We start from the raw sequence: 16,577 nt of genomic DNA, 5'->3' as shown, positions 1-16,577 counted from the left end.
TATCCTTTTTTAGACTCCTCCTTCCAGTCTCCACACTGCTGTTAGGATTGATGTTTCTAAAATAGATCTGGTTATATCACACCACACCTTCAAATGATTTGGTGACGTTCCTTGGGTTAAATATTTTTCGTATGACCTACAAGAACCGTGTGATAGAACTAACCCTCCATCAACCACTCTCTTCCAGACTCTCACCTCTCCTCACACCATGCTATTAGTGCCAGGCTCACTGAATTGCTTTGTATCTCAACATACATCACCTGCTTCATTTGGGCTTTCTCATGCTGCTCTCTTGGCTTGGAATATTCTCCACCCACCCTACCTCACCTCCACCTCTCTTTTGTTTGGTTGACTCCCTGTTTATCCATTAAGCTTAAGCTTAAATTTTACTTCCTCCAGAAAGCCTCTTCTGACTTCCCTACATCAGCTTAGGTTTCCCTACTACGTGCTGTTGGATCACAGTACTCACTCCATAGCCTGTAAGCCCCATAAAGGTAGACCATGTCCGTTTTGTTCATCCTTGCAATGTTAGCACCTACCACATTGCCTGGCACAGAACAGGTGCTTAATCTGTGTTTACTGAATGAATGAATCAGCAAATTGACTAATTAATATGTTGGGAACAATGGGGTAAGGGATGTGAAATAAGTGGTGTGCCAGAAATAGAAAAAAAAATCATCTATTTACTTATTTATGGAGGGCCTAGTTGAAGGTGGAATTTATAGAAGCATGAATTTATAGAAGCACCATTTGGTGTGGTTGAGAGTTTATTCCAGCTAGTGTTGAGACTTTGGGGGGGTGGGTGGGCTCAAGGAAAATGTAACCAACAGTGGCCAAGGAGTGGAGTGCTTGAAAGGATGGTCCTGGGTGTATAAATTGGAAGAAGAGCACAAAGCTAGGGAGGGGCAATTAGGAGAAAGCAAAGAGGTCATGGGCAAGAGGCCGGTATGAGGATGAAAGGTTAAAAACTAATTATAATGGAAGTGTGAGCAGCTGAAAACTGGAAGGACACAGGAGGCTCTGGGCAGAGAGTGGAATGCAGAAGTATGGAATTTTAGAGATGGACCAGTTCTACAGAGTGGTCCTGGGAGGGAAGAAAAAGATAACATGAGCTAAGGAGAGCAAGAAACTGTGAGGCTGGGGTTTTGGAGGGACACTTAGAACCATGGCAGGATATAAGGTGAGGGGAAGACTGATCCAGGCCCCCAAGTTCTCAGGAGATAAGAAGGTAAGCCCGGCAGTCTATGGATGAGAAGTAATGGTTTGAGCATCATAATTTATTTAACAGCTGGGATGGCTCACTCTGGTGTGTGCATGTCACCTAAAAGTCTGTCCCCTATGGCAGTGGTCCCCAACCTTTTTTGGGCCACGGACTGGTTTAATGTCAGAAAATATTTTCACCGACTGGCCTTTAGGGTGGGACAGATAAATGTATCACGTGACCGAGACAAGCATCAAGAGTGAATCTTGGATGATGTAACAGAGGGAATCTGGTCATTTTTAAAAAATAAAACATCGTTCAGACTTAACTATAAATAAAACGGAAATAATGTAAGTTATTTATTCTTTCTCTGTGAACAGGTACCAAATGGCGCACGGACCGGTACCATTCCACTGCCCGGGGGTTGGGGACCACTGTCCTATGGGTTTGTACAAGTGGGTGTGTGGTAAGGGTGATTGCAGCACAGCTTCCAGTAAGTGTCAAGTCTCTGGGACACCTGTGTTATATGAGCAGCTCTGATGAACTATAACCTAGATGATGGGTTGACTGTGACAATGTTTCCAGTAGATGTGTATTACTGTGACAGTGCCTCCCACAGTATGTGCTGGTTTTGACAATGATCCTGTGGGAATGTATTGGCTGTATCACTTCTGCTGAGTGTGCGTGTTGTCCCGAGAGCATCTTCCTTAGATGCGTGTTGGCTCTGACAGTGTTTCCTTGGGGTGTGTGATGTCTTTGAAGACATTTTTGTGAGTATGTGTTGCCTGGGACTGTGTCCCCTGTGGGTTGAGTAGGGCTATGACTATGTCCCCTGTGGGTATTTGAGGAGTTGATACAAACGACAATATTTTTCTGGCCTATGACTCCTGTGGCTTCGGGCCCAGCCCAGGCCACACTGAGTTCATTGTGCTCCTAGACCTTCTCCCCACCCCCTCCACGTGGAACCAGGCCTGCGGTGACCTTCCTCCGTCCCCTGCACAGGATTCTGATGGAGGTGTCCTGGACCCTAACTCAGAACGTCGCCTGGGATGACCAGCCTCCACTTCAGGCTTTGACTGTCTCTTTCCTGATTCTCTTTACTTCTCCTCTCCTCAGTTTCTTTGTCTCTCTCTCAGTTTGTCTGTCACACATCCAATCCTCCACATTCTGACACATGGCAGCAACACACACACACATGCACTCACACAAACACTCCCTCACAGGGACTCGCACACCATGACACACACTCATTCTAACACACACACCCTCATAATGACACGCACATACACACGCGACCAGCACACACACAGCCACACAACCTCCTAGTGACACGCACTGACTCACACAACCCATGCACTCACACTCGCAGTAGCACACACACACCCTGCCCGCACCCCCAGCACACTCACCCCAACACACACCCCAACTCCATGACACACGCACACAAAGACCCCCCCCCCCCCCCGGCCCTGCCCCCGCGCTCACGTTCACGCTCGCCCTCGTCCCGCAGGCCCATACACCCCCCACCACCCCATTGTCTCCAGCTCAGAACAAAGCCCCCGGCTGTGCCGCCGCCGCCGCCGCCCCGGAGAGGCCGGCCGGGCTGGGCGGCCGCGGACACTGACCTCGGCGCAGCGCGGCTCTCCCGCCCGGTCCTGGGGTGCGGTCCGGCCGCGGTCAGCCCCCCGGGCAGCGCCCGGCGGCGCAGGGCCTGGGGCGGCGCATCGTCCGCCGCTGCCGTCTCCGGGTCCGCGATCAGCTACGGGAAGCCGGCCGTCGTTCCTCGTGCCCCTGGCCGTCGGTCGGTCGGTCCGCCGCCGCCGCCGGGGCGCCGCCTCCTCCACAGCCGCCCCGCGGAGGATGCGAGCCCCGCCGCCGCGTCCCGCGCCCCCGCCGTCCCCTCCCGCCCCCGCCCTCCGCGGTAACCCGAGCCCCCGCCCCTCGGCCCGCGGAGCCCCCGCCTCCGCCCCCACCCGCGCTCGGTGCCGCGGAGCCCCTAGCACCCGGCCGGCCTTCTCCGCCCCTCCACTTCCCGGCCCCAGTCCCCAGAGCGGGATCCGGCCCCTGCTCTACGCCGTCCCAGTTCCCTTCCCTTTTCCCGGCCACTGCGCCCCGGCCCCTCCTCCCATCCCGTTCTTTACGTCTCCTCTCCTTGTCCCCTTCTCCTCGTCCTCCCTTTCCATCTTCTCTCCAAGCCCCTGCTCCTTCTTCGTCCCCGCGTCTCCCTCACTGTCCTATTCTCCCACTCGCGCAACCCTTCTCTTTATCGACCCTTTTTCTCTATTCTTTCTTTCTCCCTATCTTCTCCTCACCCCCTTTCCCCATCTCTTCTCGCCCCCCAATTCTTCTCTTATGCCCTTCTCCCTTCCCTGTCTCCTCCCAGCCCATTTTCCCATCTTTTCTCGTCATCTCTCTCTTCCCAACCCCTTTTCCATGTCCCTTTCTCCCTGTCTGCTCATCACCCGCTTCTGCCACCTTCTCCCCATTCCCTTCTGTTACCTGTCCCGGTCCTCCTCTTTCCCATCCTCTTCTTTCTTAATCACCCCATTCCCTCCCCCTAGTCACTTGTATTTCTCCCATTCTCTTTATCCCTTTTCCCTCTTCATTGCCTAGTTTTCTTTCCCTCACTCCTTCTTTCTCCTCAAACTTGAGGCTAGGGATAGGATGGAGGGTATTGGAACACAGATTAGGGATGGTTGTTTAATTCATAAACTCCCCAGAGGAGGAAATTGAGTTGGAATCTGAGCAAGGAGGTAGAAGGGACTTGAGGGGCTAACTTGGTAGAGAAAATGGGGAGAAGTGGATTCAGACAGCAGCAGAGAGTACTGAAGAACTAACTAGAAGAGTTTTGAATCCTCCTCTTCTATCTTTATGACTGTGAGTAGGTGTGAGTTCAAAGGTATTCTGGATTTGAGACTTATTCAAATGGCACATAGAAATCATGAATTTCTGGGGATAGAGACAAAATTTCAGTTAAAAAAGAAGGGAATGTGATTTTGAAAGAGAGGAGTAAAGGAGAGTCTGGAGTCTTTGATAAGATTCAGGTTTCTGGCTTGAGCAGCTGGGTGGATGGTGGCGATATTCATCGTACTAGAGCAACTTGTAGGGAGAAGATATAGAAAGATGATGGCTTTCCATTTGGGCTGCTGACTTTGAAGTGCCAGTTGGGTAGATAGATCTGCAGTTTAGAAGAGCTGTCTGAGATGGAAATAAATATTTGGGAGTCTTCTGCAAATACCGTATAAACTTGAATATAGGGTGAGGTTTTTCCTTTTTTTGTTTTCCCCAAATCATCCCTCAGGATAGAGGGAGTAACCTTATATTTGACATCTTACAAAGTCTCTTATATTACAGGGTTTGCTCTCATTTACTTTATTTTGAACAACAAACCACTGGATAGAGCAGTATGGTATGGTGACTAAGTTTGTGGATTCTGGAGCCAGACTGCCTGGCCTGGGTCCAGACTCTGCCATTTTTAAGCTGTGTGGCTTTTGGAAAATTACTTAACCTGTCTCTGCTTCACTTTTTCATCTATAAAGTGGGGCTGAGGGTTAAAATATTTAATATATGTAAACTACAGTGTGTCCATAAAGTCATGGTGCACTTTTGACCAGTCACAGGAAAGCAACAAAAGATGATAGAAATGTGAAATCTGCACCAAATAAAAGGAAAACCCTCCCAGTTTCTGTAGGATGATGTGGCAGCATGTGCGCATGTGCAGATGATGATGTAACACCGTGTATACAGTGGGGCAGCCCACGGCCATGCCAGTTGAGATGTGGACGGTACAGAGGAAAGTTCAGTGTGTTCTGTGGCTCGCTAAATTCGTATCCGTGAGCAAAGTGCAACGTGAATATTGGCTCATTTATAACGAAGTGCCAGCACATAGGAATAACATTACTTGGTGGGATAAGCAGTTGAAGGAAACCGGCAGTTTGGTGGAGAAACCCTGTTCTGGTAGGCCATCAGTCAATGACGAGTCTGTAGAGGCTATACGGGATAGCTACCTAAGGAGCCCTTAAAAATCTATGCATGAGCCTACATTGAACTGCACTGAATAGGTATGAAACTGGGAGAGTTTTCCTTTTATTTGGTGCAGATTTCACATTTCTATCATCTTTTGTTGCTTTCCTGTGACTGGTCAAAAATGCACCCTGACTTTACAGACACACTATGTACTTAGTGCATTGTAAGTGCTCAATACATACTATTTTTACGGTTTGGGCTAACTCATTAACGTGAAATGTCCTGAGCAATACTATTTCAAGTACTTGTATAGGTCACATGCCACAGAATCCATGGTCAAAATAATTTAACAGCTTTGGTTACTATTCCTGATAGTATGACTTCACAACTGCATATGTTGGGTGTCTCTATAAACACTTTTTAGATAAAAAAGAAAAATTCAGTGAGAGGAGGGGAGGCAGAGAGACAGCCTCCTGCATGCACGGGACTGGGATCCACGAAGCAAACTCACTAGGGGGTGATGCTCTGCCAATCCGAGGCTTTGCTCTGTTGCTCAGCAACCAAGCTCTTCTTAGTGTCTGAGGCAGAGGGCATGGAGTCATTCTCAGTGCCCCCAGACCAACTCACTCCAATCAAGCCATGGCTGCAGGAGGGAGGGAGAGAGAGAGAGAGAGGAGAGAGGGAGAGGGATGGAGAAGCCAATGGGCGCTTTTGTGTGCCCTAACTGGGAATTGAATCTTTGATATCCACACACCGGGACAACACTCTCCCACTGAGACAATCAGCCAGGGCCTCTATAAATACTTATAAAAGGTTGTTCTAAAAAGTAGTTCAGTAGTACTTGAGAGAGGCTTCTGGGATGCTGGAAATGTTCTATTACTTGACCTGAGTGATGTTATATGGCTGACAATTCATTGAGCTGAACACTTTTCTGTATAAATGTTATACTTCAGTAAAAAAAAAAAATTAACAATATAAAATTATTTTATGCTCTGGCTGAGTGACTCAGTGGATAAAGCAATGACCTGGTAAACCAGAGGTCACATGTTCATTCAACCCCTGTTCGAAGTATGTAAAAGAAGCAATTAATGAGTGCACAACTAAATGGAACTAGGTGAAACGAGTTGATGTCTCTCTCTTTCTCTCCCCCTTTCTCTTTTACTTCCCCCCTTCTCCCTTCTTCTCTCTCTCTCTCCAATAAGTGGGAACAATTTATAAAAATTATTTTAAAATGACAAAATATTAAGTGATTTTTTGAGATCATGAGTATACTCTTACAGGACTTAGACCAAAAACCACTGCCCAAGTGTGATGCAAATGGGACTTGTGACTTGGGATAAAATTTCCAATGACTGCGTAATGTGTAGGTTCAAATTGTGCTGTGTTCTCTCCCACACTCTTCACTTGATTGGAGAGAAGGGCATCCATTCTGGAAAATGTGTAAGGTGGCTGGAAAAGTCTAATAAGTAATAGAAGTAAGTTGTTTCATCCTCATTCTTTTTAAAAATTATTTATTTATTTGTATTTTTTTGAAGTGAGAAGCAGGGAGGCAGAGAGACAGACTCCCGCATGCGCCCAACTGGGATCCACCTGGCAAACCCTCTTGAGGGCAATGCTCTGCCCATCTGGGGCATTGCTCCGTTGCAACCAGAGCCATTCTAGTGCGTGAGGTGGAGGCCATGGAGCCGTCCTCAGCACCCGGGCTAACTTTGCTCCAGTGGAGCCTTGGCTTCGGGAGGGGAAGAGAGAGATAGAAAGGAGAAGGAGAAGGGTGGAGAAGCAGATGGGCACTTCTCCTGTGTGCCCTGGCTGGGAATTGAACCCAAACTTCCACATGCTGGGTCGATGCTCTACCACTGAGCAAACTGGCCAGGGTCTCATCCTCATTCTTAAATGTATTAATTTTCAGGTTTTATTTTCTCCTTGGAAAAATGAGGAATCACCTTAGGTTTGGGTAGCCTTACATATGGCATATGTAATAAATGGTAAATGAAGCTAAGGGAATGAATAAGATTGTCCAGGAACAGCATGTTCATTGGAAGAGAAGGGCATCTAGGACCTGAGGAGCTCAAACATTTAAAGGTTGAGGAGAGGAGGAGCAGCCTTCAAAGGAATGTGAGAAAGAATGGCCAGAGAAGGAGAAGAAAGGGAGGTTAGTGGTGCCACTGACTAAGGGAATGGCCAATAAAGAAGCCTTGAAGCAGAGAGTGGTCATCAGGATCAGATGACACAGAGAAGGCCAGGGAGGTAAGGGCTGAAAGGTATCCACTGGATTTGGTGAAAGAGCAGACACTGGTGACCTTGGAGACAACTGAGGTGTGTGGGGGGGTGCAGCTGGAATATTAAAGGGGAAACTAGGGAAAGTAAGGGAACTAAAACTTGGAGACCATTCTTTAAAGAGGCTTGACAACAAGGAAGGAGAGAGATCTACACTCGGGGAGGGGACAGGTGTTTTAGGGGGTCATAAAGTTTTTAAAATAGGAGAACCTAAATTTTCTTCCTTTTTTTGAGACAAATTTTACCTAAATGTATTTTTTGCTTTATTTATTTATTGAAGACACACGTAAGTGTCCACTGTGTGCCGATTTTATACTTAAAGTACATAGTGAAGATTTGACTGAGGAGTTCATGGCAAGCTGTGAAAACAGATCTGCAGACTATCCCTGAGAAGTGTAATGACAGAGAAAAGCATGGGATTGTGGTCATAGAGGGGATTTCTAACCCAGTCTAGGGTTAGGATGTCAGCAAATGATATCCCAGAGATGACAGGGGATCTTGATCCTGAAGAATGAATCAAAGCATAGCAGAGGAAGAAGTTGGAGAAAGGACTTTCAGGCAGCATAAGTAATAGTACCATGTTCAAATCAAGGGCATGAAATAAAATTGCTTCTGGCCAAGGAGGTGTGGTGTGATGGTGGTCCTGAGTGGCTTGTTTTGGCTCAAGTATAGAGCATATGGACTAGTGTGAAAGGAGGAATCAGGAAAGATAAATAGGTTCAACTCATAGAGGGTATTACATATATGCAAAGGGCCCAGGCTCAGAAGAGTCATGGATAGGTTTAATAAGGGAAGCACAATGAGCAGGTTATGTGATGTTGACATCATTTTGGCTGCATTATTGAAGGTCAGAGACATCAGTTAGGTGTCAGTTTCAATTACTTAGTTTATATTGAGATCTAAACTAAGTGATAGTAGGATTAGAAAAGAGGAGTAATAGATAAAACTACAACTTGGTGGCTGACTAGAATTGAGGAGTGGTGGCAAGAAAGGATTCTAAGATGTCTTCCTTATTTCTGGACCATACATTAGTGATGTTACGCTTGAAGTTGGGAAACAAAGGAGAAGCTATTTAGCAAGGAGAGAGAGAAGATAATGATGTTTTTAGACATGATGATTTTAAGATGCAAGTGCCATATCCAAATGAAGATATCTAGTAGGTGGTTGAGTATAAAATTTGGAAATCAAAAGAGACAGTTGACATGAGCATAGATATTCTAGAGCCACCAGTTTAGTTTATAGGTGGTTAAGTGGACCCATGAGAATGGATGTGGCTACCTATGGAGAACAAGTAGTGAGAAGGAGGTCTGGGAAGTCTTTGAAGGGTGATAACAAAACAAGAGCCTTGAAGGAGTTTGGGAAGAAACAGCTAACAAGGTAAGAATTGAAGACGAGAGTCCAATGTGTTATCATAGAAGCCACCAAAAGAAATAGCTACTAGAATGAGGGTTGTCAACAGAATAAAAAGACCACAGTAAGATGAGGTCAGACAGGTCTCCATTAGATTTTGGAATTATTGATGATGATGATCTTATGGATCAAAAGAAAGGAGGAGGAGAAGAAAAAAGCTGGAGGTGTCACATTTCCTGATGTTAAACTATATTACAAAGTTTTAGTAATAAAAACAGTATGACAATGGCATAAAAACAGACACATAAACCAATGGAACAGAATAGAGTCTGGAATTAAACCCATACATATGAATTGATTTTCAACAAAAGAGTTAAGAATACACAATGAGGAAATAATAGTTTCTTTAAAAAATGGTATTGGGGAAACTTGATATCCACATGCAGAAGACTAAAACTGGGCCACTATCTTACACCTTACACAAAAGTTAGCTCAAAATAGACTCAAGACTTGAAGGTAAGACCTGTAACTGAAACTGGAAGCATAGGAGGTAAGCTCCTGGACATTGGTCTTGGCAATGATTTTTTGGATTTGACATAAAAAGCAAAGAAAACAAAAGCAAAAATAAACAAATGGGACTATATCAAACTAAAAAGTTTTTGTACAGCAAAGGAAACAAAAAAAAAACAAAACCTGTGGAACGGGAGAAAATATTTGCAAATCACATATCTGATAAGGGGTTAATATTCAAAATATACAAGTAACTTATACAACTCAATAGCAAAAAATCAAATAACCCAAAGAAAAACCATTGGCAAAAGAATTTAATGCATATTTTTTTCCAAAGAAGATATCTATATATGGCTAACAGGTACATGGAAGGGTGTTCTACCCCACTAATCATTAGGTTACTACAAATCAAAACCATAATAAACTATCACCTCACACCTATTAGGATGTATACTATTTTTTTTTTAAAACATGAGATAATGCATGCTGGTGAGGATTCAGAGAAACAGTGAACCCTTGAACATAGTTGTTGGGAATGTAAACTGGTATAGCCACTGTGGAAAACAGTATAGAAATTCCTGAGGAAATTAAAAGTAAAACTAACCATATGATCCAGAAATCCCACTTCTAGTTATATATCTGAAGAAAATGAAATCATTACCTGAAAAAACTAATCTGTCCCCCATGCTCTTTGCAGCGAAGACATGGAAACAACCTGATTTGTCAAAAGATGAATGGATAAAGGAAATATGATATATATATATATTGTGAGATATATATATATATTGTGAGATATATATATATATTCATATATATATTGATATGAATATTATTCAGCCCTCAGAAATAAGGAAATCCTGGGGATTTCTGGTTGAGATGGAGTATAGATTAATGTGGTAATATAATCCTTCCACAACCACATAACTATTACTAAACCTCAGAACAACTATCATTCAGAATTGCCTGCAATCTAGCTGAACGGAAGTCCTACAATTAGAAATTTTAAAGAAGAAGCCACATGGGGACTGGGTTAACTCCTGCACAGCAGCTCCTCTGCTAATGTCACAGTTGGTCCTCAAAGTCAATTGGCCTGGTGTCAATCCCTCTCAGTGATGCCAACAGCAATCAAGACTGAAATACAATAGGACAGTGCACACAGCCCACACAGAGGCGCACCTGGAGTTCCCAGCTTGGGTGATAGAAGAAGCTGTGCCACTGGGCCCTACAGTATACCTAATACTCAAGGCCACTCTACCAAATCCAGCAGATGTAGCGGCTCTTCCTAGTGCATAGAAACAAACATAAGGAAGCAGCCAAAATGTGGAGACAAACAAGCAGGTTCAAAATAAAAGAACAGGAGGAATCTCCAGAAAAACAACTAAATGAAATGGAAGGAAGCAAACTATCAGATATACCAGTGGTAGTGAACCTGGTCCCTACCGCCCACTAGTGGGCATTCCAGTTTTCATGGTGGGCAGTAGCGGAGCAACCAAAATATAAATAAAGAGATAGATTTAACTATAGTAAGTTGTTTTATAAAGATTTATTCTGCCAAACTTAGCAAAAATTCGACATAAAGTACTTGGTAAGTAATTATTATTATATGCTTTAACTTGCTATAACTCTGCTTTATAAATTTTATAAAGTAAAGTTACTTCCATATTTTATAAATCACCATTACTGTGGAACTGGTGGGAGGTTAGAAAATTTTACTACTAACAGAGAAACAAAAGTGGACGGTAGGTATAAAAAGGTTGACTACCCCTGAGATACACAGTTCAAAACAAAATAAGGATGCTCAAGGAACTTAGAACTTCAACGGCATGAAAAAAGTCATAGAAACCATAAAAAGAACCAGTCAGAAATGAAGATTAATTTACAGAGAATCAAGAATAGAATAGATAATGTGGAGAATCAAATCAGCAATTTGGAGTACAAGGAAGCAGAAAACACTCCATCAGAACAGCAAAATGAAAAAAGAATAGAAAAAAAAATAAGAATATGTAAGGTGTCTCTGGGACAATTTCAAGTTTACCAACATTCACATCATGAGGTTCTGAAAGGAAAAGAGGGAAAGGAAGAAATGGAAAGCCTATTTGAAAAAATGACAGAAAACTTCCCTAACCTGGTAAAAGAAAAGAAACAAGCACACAAATCCAGGAAGTGCCTGGAATTCTACACAAGATGAACCCAAAAAGACCCACACCAAGGCACATCATAATTAAAATGCCAAAAGTTAGGCCTTGGCCAGTTGACTCAGCAGAAGAGTGTTGGCCTGGCATGTGGAAGTACCAGGTTTGATTCTCGGTCTGGGCACACAGGAGAAGCCACCATTTGCTTTTCCACCAGTCCCCCCTTATCTTTCTCTTTCTCTCATTCTCTCCTCCCACAGCCATGGCTCATTTGAGCAAGTTGGCCCTGGGCACTGAGGATGGCACCATGGCCTCGCCTCAGGCACTAAAATAACGTGGTTGCCGAGCAATGGGGCAGCAGTCCCCAGATGAGCAGAGCATCACCCTAGAAGGGGCTTGCCAGGTGGATCTCAGTCAGGGCACATGCAGGAGTCTGTCTCTCTGCCTCCCCACCTCTCACTTAATAATAATTTTTTAAAAATTTATTTTAGAGAGGAGAGGAAGAGACAGAGGAGAGACAGAAGGGGGGGAGGAGCTGGAAGCATCAACTCCCATATGTGCCTTGACCAGGCAAGCCCAGGGTTTCGAACTGGCAACCTCAGCATTTCCAGGTCAACGCTTTATCCACTGCGCCACCACAGGTCTGGCAATAATTTTTTTTAAATGCCGAAAGTTAAAGATAAAGAGAGAGAATCTTAAAAGCAATAAGAAAAAAAGCAGTTAATTGTTTACAAGGGAGCTCCCGTAAGATTGTCTGCTGATTTCTCAACAGAAACTTTGTAGGTCAGATAGCAGTGGCAAGCAGTATTCAAAGTGATGAAAAACAAGAATCGACAACCAACATTACCCTATGCATCAAAGCTATCATTCAAAATTGAAGGACAGATAAAGAACTTCCCAGACAAGAAAAAGCTAAAGGAGCTCATCACCACCAACCAGTATTAATAAAATGTTAAAGGATCTTCTTTAGGAAAAGAAAGGGGGAATATAAACAATAAAATGACAATAAATATATAGGTATCAATAATTGAATCTAAAAATCAAAGTAAATGAAAAAGCAGAACAGGAACTGACTCACAGGTACAGAGAACAGTTTGACCAATATGAGGGAGTTTGGAGGTATAGGTGAAAAAGGTGAAGGGATTAAGAAGTACAAGTTGGTAGTTACAGAATGGTCATGGGGATGTAAAGTACAGTCTAGGGCAGTGGTCGGCAAACTGTGGCTTGTGAGCCACATGCGGCTCTTTGGCCCCTTGAGTGTGGCTCTTCCACAAAATACCACGTGTGGGTGCTACCTCGATAAGGAATATACCTACCTATATAGTTTAAGTTTAAAAACTTTGGCTCTCAAAAGAAATTTCAGTCGTTGTACTGTTGATATTTGGCTCTGTTGACTAATGAGTTTGCTGACCACTGGTTTAGGGAATATAGTCAATAATATTCTAATAACTATGTATGGTGTCAATGGGTATGAGATTTATCAGGATGATCACTTAGTAAGTTATATACTGTCCAATCACTAGGCTGTACACCTGAAATTAATATAATAATGTGTATCAACTGTAATTGACAAAATTTAAATGATTAAAATCAAATAAAAATAAAGAAAATAAGGAAATCCTGCCATTTTTGACAACATGGATAAACCTGGGGGGTTTTGTGCTAAATAAAATAAGCCAAACTGAGAAAGCAAATACCGTGTGGTATCACTTATATAGGAAATCTTAAAGCAAACAAACAAACAAACAAAAAGCCAAACTCATAGAAACAGAATAGAATGGTAGTTGCTAGGGACAGAGGGATGGAGGAAATGAAAGGGATTGAATTTATTTTTAAAGGGTCAAACTTTTAATTATAAGATGAATAAGGTTTGAGGATAATAAGTGAAACTAGCAAAGAGGAGAAAAGAAAAAGAGGGGAAAGAATCCAGGCCAGAGTGAGATAAGGAGAAAGTGACAGTGAAACAATAGTGACTATTTGTAAGAGTGAAAACTTAATTGCATGTGAAAGGAACCTTTTTGAATTAGTTTGTGAAACAAGGGTAGCTTTGTTGGTTTAGATCAGCGATTTTCAACTGCTGTTTTGTGGCAGGCACACTGGTGTGCTGCAAGAGTTTTTGCGGCACTTTAATGTTCATGCTTCTCATATGTGTCTTGATCAGGGGGCTCAAGTTGAGCCAGTGACTCCTTGCTCAAGCAAGTGACCTTTGACCTCAAGCCAGTGATCCTGCCTGTGATCCCAGGTTCAAGCCAGTGATGGCTGGCCACATCAGGGTTTCAAACCTGGGACCTCAGCATTCCAGGTCAACACTCCATCTACTGTGCCACCACTGATCAGGCTTAGACCATTTAAAACATGCAGTACCTGACTGTTCAGTCAGGGGCACTGACCTCTTTTCTTTCTTTCTTTTTTTCTTTTCTGAAGCTGGAAACGGGGAGAGACAGTCAGACAGACTCCCCCATGCGCCCGACCGGGATCCACCCGGCACGCCCACCAGGGGCGAAGCTCTGCCCACCAGGGGGCGATGCTCTGCCCCTCCGGGGCGTCGCTCTGCCGCGACCAGAGCCACTCTAGCCCCTGGGGCAGAGGCCAAGGAGCCATCCCCAGCGCCCGGGCCATCTTTGCTCCAATGGAGCCTTGGCTGCAGGAGGGGAAGAGAGAGACAGAGAGGAAGGAGGGGGGGGGGTGGAGAAGCAAATGGGCGCTTCTCCTGTGTGCCCTGGCCGGGAATCGAACCCGGGACTTCTGCACGCCAGGCGGACGCTCTACCACTGAGCCAACCAGCCAGGGCCCTGACCTCTTTTCTATTAGGTTGTCCAATTAAAAAATGACAACAGCCAACACAACAATAGCTGTCTGGTGTGAATGAATCAAAATTATACCTATTTTTTTTTGTCAGATTGGCCAAAAATGTAATATATTTTTTGGTGTGCTGCAGAATTTTAGTAATTAGTTTATGTGTGCCATGAGACAAAAAAAGTTGAAAATCACTGGTTTAGATTACCAAACCTGGGAGATTGCTGGCTAATGGAACCAGAAACTCAAACACTGTCAAGAATTTCTCTGTGTCCATAGTTTTCATGTTATTTTGCTTCATTCTCTTCTATTGATGTTTTAAATTTTTACTTTGGAGTCATTTTAGATTTATAGAAAAGTTGCAAAGATGGTATGAGAGATCCCATATATCATTCACCTAGTTTCCTCTAATGGTAACATCTTAAACAATTATGTCACACCTCTTAAAAATAAGAGGTTAATTTTGGCACGTCACTATTAAGTAAACTTTTTTTCTGGTTTCTCCATGTTTTTGGGATCTTTTTACTAATATCATTTTTATATACTAGGATTCAATCCAGGATACCACATTGCATTGAGTCATCATGTTTGGTTAGTTTTCTCTGGTCAGTTACAGTTTTTCTGTCTTTCCATTTTTTTTAATGACCTTGACAGTTTTGAAGAGAACTGGCCAAGCATTTGTAGAATGTCCCTTAGACTGGGAGAAACAGGGCCACAGAGAGGAAGTACCCTCCTCATCACATCGTATCAGGAGGCACATTATATCAACATATATGATTACTGGTGACATTAACTTTGACCATTTGGTTAAGGTTGTGTCTGCCAGGTCTCTCTACTGTAAAGCTACATTTTTTTTCTCTTTTCATATTCTGTTCTTTGGGAGTAAGTTACTAACTCCAGTGTTCAGGAATGGAGAGACTAAGCTCCAGCTTCTGGAAGGGGGAATGTATTATATATATTATAACATAATATGTGGTATATTACTTGGAATACTTCTGTTTGGAATATTTGTCTCTTCTCCCTCCTTATATTTTAAAATCAATGTTATGTAACTACTTAGATAAAAAAAACCCAGTAAGTTAAACCTTGTAACAACACCCAGAAATTCATTAGTTTTGAAGAAAGCCTCCAGATGGTCTGGGTTGACTCCTGTGCCCATCCAGATCAATCTTGGAAGAGGAGGGCAAGATTATTTAAGAAGATGGAAACTCCCATTCACATTGATTGTTTAAAAAGCTATCACCTAAACTTGTCCTCTTTCCCATCACATGCTTTGGTCTGTTAAGTGACCTCTCATCTACCCTTTAGGTTTCAGCTGAAACCTGATTCCATCACAGACATCTTCCCTGATTTCTCTGACTAGGTCGAATCTCCATGTGATGGGTCTGCATAGTGCCTGGTGCTCCTCCTTTGTGGCAGTTATCACAATTACAGGTTTCTGGTATGTATTTGATTAAATGTCTATGTACTTCACTAAACAGTAAGCTTGATTTGTTCACCATTGTAGCACATACATACTGTGTCTCCTTATAGGTTATGTTCAATCAGTATTTGTTAAGTGAATGACTGACATGAAGAGGCTTTTCCAGAGTTAAGAAAGGATGTCAGTGATTGGTGAGATCCAAGATGATGGCAAAGTAGGTGGATGTTACACTCATTTCTTCCCAGGACCAACCTGGAATTACAACTAAATTTAAGAACAATTATCCAGAATAACCAACTGCAGACTAAATGTAGAGTAGTCTTCATAACCAAAGATTCATAGAAGAAGCCATATCAAAACTGGTATAAAGGGTAGAGATGTGAAGAGGGCTGGCCCTGCTCTTATAAGCAGCAGCTGAGATTCCAGAAGGCTATCTCAATGTGGGGGGTTAGGAGGATTCCCCTGAGAAGTATGGGGCCTAACCCCAAGCTAGGATCCCTAGCCCAGAGCACCAGAACTGGCAATAGGAACCCACATAATATCTGGCTGTGAAAAGCAGCAGGGTTTCTGTCTGCCAGAAAGAGACAGGAGTCCACAGAGATTCAGGCAGCCTGTTAAAGGGCCAGTGCACACACAGTCTCATTCACCATCACTTACCCTGGGCTCCAGTAGAGAAAGGGTTGAGTGGATTAGAGTTGTATGAGGAGAGTCTGGGGTTTGCAGCTCTGGGGAGACAATGAAGGGACAGCCACCAGGATCCCTTTGTTGTGTCATTTTCCCATACCACAGATGCCATCTTTCTTGGATAGAGTACTGCCTTCCATGTGACTTCTACCAGGGGGAAAACAATTGCCTACCCTCTGGACTCCCTCTTATATCACCCTGATGAGATTAGGTGGTACTGAGGAGTCAGTTGCCTTGG

General features: G+C 43.6%; 1 protein-coding gene and 1 pseudogene across 1 annotated transcript in view; one reads left to right on the top strand and one right to left on the bottom strand.

The window, feature by feature from the left end:
* The window catches only part of DCHS1 (dachsous cadherin-related 1), a 35,716-nt gene extending 32,637 nt beyond the window's left edge, over nucleotides 1–3,079 (bottom strand). The window contains exon 1 of the mRNA XM_066366513.1: nucleotides 2,827–3,079. The gene's annotated coding sequence lies outside the window, so the exon portion shown is untranslated. The remainder of the gene's footprint in view (nucleotides 1–2,826) is intronic.
* Nucleotides 3,080–8,708: 5,629 nt separating this feature from the next.
* The window catches only part of LOC136388000 (T-complex protein 1 subunit zeta pseudogene), a 30,954-nt pseudogene continuing 23,085 nt past the window's right edge, over nucleotides 8,709–16,577 (top strand).

The sequence above is a fragment of the Saccopteryx leptura genome, chromosome 1 (genome assembly GCF_036850995.1).
Source record: "Saccopteryx leptura isolate mSacLep1 chromosome 1, mSacLep1_pri_phased_curated, whole genome shotgun sequence".
Classification (NCBI taxonomy): Eukaryota; Metazoa; Chordata; class Mammalia; order Chiroptera; family Emballonuridae; genus Saccopteryx; species Saccopteryx leptura.
Note: the sequence above shows the minus strand (reverse complement) of the source record. Positions and strands in the feature narration are given on the sequence as shown.